General features: G+C 42.6%; 1 pseudogene; it reads right to left on the bottom strand.

Annotated features, from left to right (window-relative positions):
* Positions 1–1,652: 1,652 nt before the first annotated feature.
* LOC126420180 (U6 spliceosomal RNA) lies at positions 1,653–1,712 on the bottom strand (annotated as a pseudogene).
* Positions 1,713–4,386: the final 2,674 nt, after the last annotated feature.

The following is a 4,386-nucleotide window of genomic DNA, read 5'->3' as shown; positions in this document are numbered from 1 at the left end:
AAAACACATAAAAAAAAGAATACGTTCTGTGCCCTAATTCACCCGCCGCAGCTTCTACGATTTTAAACTGCAGTCAATTCCACATCGCCCTCCGCTCAAAAAGGATATATCTCGAAGTTAACTGCTGCAGTCTGTGAAAGTGCTGCGCAGGACTTCAAATGAAAAGTTGCTTCTTTCTTTTGATCTGACTCATTCCTGAATGTTCCCAGTCTGAATTTCCTGCAATTACACTAATTGCTGTCATTGTCATTAGTATTCCATTTACTGTGGAATAAATTTCTATGGCTATTTGAAGTTAAACGATACGTTCCGAAACTTTCAGTACATCGTCGAAATCCATGGAAACCGAGGAAATTGCCGACGACTTAATTATTCTTCTTCATCGTTAATATGCAGAAATTTTCTTCTGTGGAGGCTGACGTGCAACTCAATTGATCATTCACGTATTGTGCTGCTAGCGAGTTTCCACCATGACTCCAATTGCTGTGCTAGAAAATGTCCGCACCTGAACTGGAGAAGCAGCGAAAGAGAAACATCGAAGATCTCTTCCTGTTTAACTTTGTAAACTAGAAAAGTCCCTTTTTGCGAGTTTTGGTCTGTGTAATGGATACTCGGAAACTTTCCAACCAAACTTTTCCAATAATTACTTATGCAGTTCGTGAAATGTGGATGGATGTTCCCAAACAGCAGACATTTTCCTGATAACAACATTCTCACACTTGTTTCAAATAGCCAACCAGATAATATGCCATATTTCAAAGACATGAGTGCATGTATTAATATCTCTTCTCACCAATTTATCTTTGATTTATTTTTTGGTATGATTTTCATTTATGACGACGCGGTTGCGCACAATGCTCCGTTTGAATAAGTTACGTCCAGAGATTTTAACCAGGCTGTGATTACTATCCCTGCAATGCGCCTACGTTCGTCTGCCATGCGAAATTGTAAATCTGAAAAAAATAGAAACTCGACATCCTGTAGTAAGTAAATTTCTGTAGCTGCGCTATTAAAAAATAAAAACATCTGACTTATAAGTATTGTTATTCAAAAAAGTTAATTAAGGTTAATCAACCTTAAAACATGTAAGAGGTTTCAGCTCCACTTTCCAGAGGCAGGAAGCTTCACTTCCCGATCGCAAGAAGTAACAACTAAGTTTTTTAGACTTTAATGTCAATGGACAGCTTTGGGGATAAGCGGCAGTTATGACATGTGTCCAAGCACCAGTCTTCAGATATACTGTCTGGAAACATAGGGAGAATGTAATTATTGAAGTGACTCATATGTTTTATTATCGTAGCAACAACAAGAAAATTTCTTTTTCGTGTACTCAAAAATAGAATTCTAAAATTGAGAATGAGAAGAATCTGTGGAAAGACAGAGAGATATCGAACTTGAAGATGAGGTCTCATACTCCGAGGAGCGTAGGGGACGATGAGGGAGACCCGCAACGCAGTACTAGGCAAGGTCCTAGCGGAGGTGGTTTGCCATTGCCTTCCTCCGACCGTAATGAGGATGATCGATGATGATGAAGACGGCACAACAACACCCAGTCATCTCGAGGCAGGGAACATCCCTGACCCCGCCGGGAATCGAACCCCGGACCCCATGCGCGGGAAGCGAGAACGCTACGGCAAGACCTCGAGCTGCGGAAAAATGTGGAACGCTTCACGATTTTGCGTGTCATCCTTGCGCAGGGGCCATGCTAACTTACCAGATCAAAAATGAGACGAAAATTGGACCAAATAGCGTTAGCGAAAAAGCACGCAAGCTGACAACTTTAATTTGAAGTGGTTTCTGTATCCATAAATTTGCTGAGTATTTAGTGTTTAACATTTTAGATTCTTTCAATCTCGAGTAGTAGCTCTTTCGTAATGACCATTAAATTCAATATAGTGTAGAGCATTGTTGCATATGGAAGCAAAGCTTCAAAAGTTGCTTTTAGTGAATGCAACTGTGTAATTTTTTGTTGTTTTTTCGGGCGCAAATATTTATATACGTTCAGTGTTAACAGTTTCACTGTATACCTACAAAAAATTTTTTGTACAAGAAGTTGACTTTGTCACTATGATAAATGAGCTACGCGTCAACATTTCTGAACTTTCTATGAATGTAGGACTGATCAGCGTTATAACTCAGGACATCAATCAAATTAATCCAGTCTCTGAGGAAGTTGGTCAAGCAATTTTGGAAGAAATAGGAAGTAAATTAGACAGACTCTATACGGAGGTCAGCAATAAGTTTAAAAAATGGAGCACCATTAAAAATCAGCAGTTAAATAAAATCGCTGGTGAGAAGTTCAACTACGTGGATAGAAATCTAAGGACAGAAATGGGATAAGCCAATAGAACAAATTTTTAAACACTGTTGTGAACGAGAGGCATGTAGATGAAATATTGCCGACAGAGATCGAAGACTTCGAAACTAATTCTGACCCTGAAGAAAAAGAAGAAGACTTCAGAAAAGAGTGGGAGGCGGCGGTGCAATCTACAAGCATGTAGGAAATGGTTGTTAAGTGCAGAAACGCCAGCATTTCACCTGTCACTTCATTCTCACTCTGTAAAATTCCTTTGGTTCCTGTCTGACGAATGTCAACTTCGGCAACTGTTGTTAAGGATACAATGCAATGTTTATTTTGTTTATCGTTGCCATTGCTCTGCTCTGTATCAACACCACGAGCACTGTAGCACCACTGTGCGTTACTTGTCGACTAAGCAGTTCAACGACGCTCCATAGCCTCAGGCTGTGCTCACCATTGGATACCTTCAGACCCGCACCCTGTTGCCATTAGCAGCCAATATTGTAGTTGAGTGGTAGACAATACGTGGGGCGTCGAATGCCGTAAACAACATTGGCGTTTTACGACTTTGCACTCTTGGGTTTTCTTACAATTAAGATGATCGAAAGTTGCTTTGTATGTCAACGTTAGAAAGTACCTAAAATAAATAACAATATAAGAGCTTTATTAAATACTAATACAAACGTGTTTACTTAAATCATATTCTATGCATAATATATATAAGTAGCAATATTAAGTATGAGCTTTTTAACACGAAATAGTTTAAAAGGTAGATACTCTTATACACAGTTAACAAACGGAAGTATCAGTGTTTCAAGTGAAATAGTTTATAAAGTTTATACATGTATTCTCAGGTAGCTTGATACACTCATATGCAAGCACATACTTGTAGGCCACCATTCTTTTTCAGTGTGAAGGGAAAATAATGACAGTTCTTTTTCTCTTCCCTAGCTTGGAACTTCTTTCTCTTTTGTTGGATCCCCATCTCTTTGCCATTAAACGAAACTATCTGAAATGGTTTTCTAGTCGTTATCCGGTCAGTCTTGAATTTGTAACATTATATGCATATGTCCTCTGATTACGCTGAGTTATTGTCGTTCTGTGTAGTGTCTTAGTACCACTATTGGGCGCTCTGGAACTCCCAAGTCAAATACACTCCTGGAAATTGAAATAAGAACACCGTGAATTCATTGTCCCAGGAAGGGGAAACTTTATTGACACATTCCTGGGGTCAGATACATCACATGATCACACTGACAGAACCACAGGCACATAGACACAGGCAACAGAGCATGCACAATGTCGGCACTAGTACAGTGTATATCAACCTTTCGCAGCAATACAGGCTGCTATTCTCCCATGGAGACGATCGTAGAGATGCTGGATGTAGTCCTGTGGAACGGCTTGCCATGCCATTTCCACCTGGCGCCTCAGTTGGACCAGCGTTCGTGCTGGACGTGCAGACCGCGTGAGACGACGCTTCATCCAGTCCCAAACATGCTCAATGGGGGACAGATCCGGCGATCTTGCTGGCCAGGGTAGTTGACTTACACCTTCTAGAGCACGTTGGGTGGCACGGGATACATGCGGACGTGCATTGTCCTGTTGGAACAGCAAGTTCCCTTGCCGGTCTAGGAATGGTAGAACGATGGGTTCGATGACGGTTTGGATGTACCGTGCACTATTCAGTGTCCCCTCGACGATCACCAGTGGTGTACGGCCAGTGTAGGAGATCGCTCCCCACACCATGATGCTGGGTGTTGGCCCTGTGTGCCTCGGTCGTATGCAGTCCTGATTGTGGCGCTCACCTGCACGGCGCCAAACACGCATACGACCATCATTGGCACCAAGGCAGAAGCGACTCTCATCGCTGAAGACGACACGTCTCCATTCGTCCCTCCATTCACGCCTGTCGCGACACCACTGTAGGCGGGCTGCACGATGTTGGGGCGTGAGCGGAAGACGGCCTAACGGTGTGCGGGACCGTAGCCCGGCTTCATGGAGACGGTTGCGAATGGTCCTCGCCGATACCCCAGGAGCAACAGTGTCCCTAATTTGCTGGGAAGTGGCGGTGCGGTCCCCTACGG

Source organism: Schistocerca serialis, chromosome 9, assembly GCF_023864345.2.
Source record: "Schistocerca serialis cubense isolate TAMUIC-IGC-003099 chromosome 9, iqSchSeri2.2, whole genome shotgun sequence".
In the NCBI taxonomy this organism is placed as follows: domain Eukaryota; kingdom Metazoa; phylum Arthropoda; class Insecta; order Orthoptera; family Acrididae; genus Schistocerca; species Schistocerca serialis.
The sequence above is the reverse complement of the archived record's forward strand: the minus strand, read 5'-3'. Positions and strand labels throughout refer to the sequence as shown.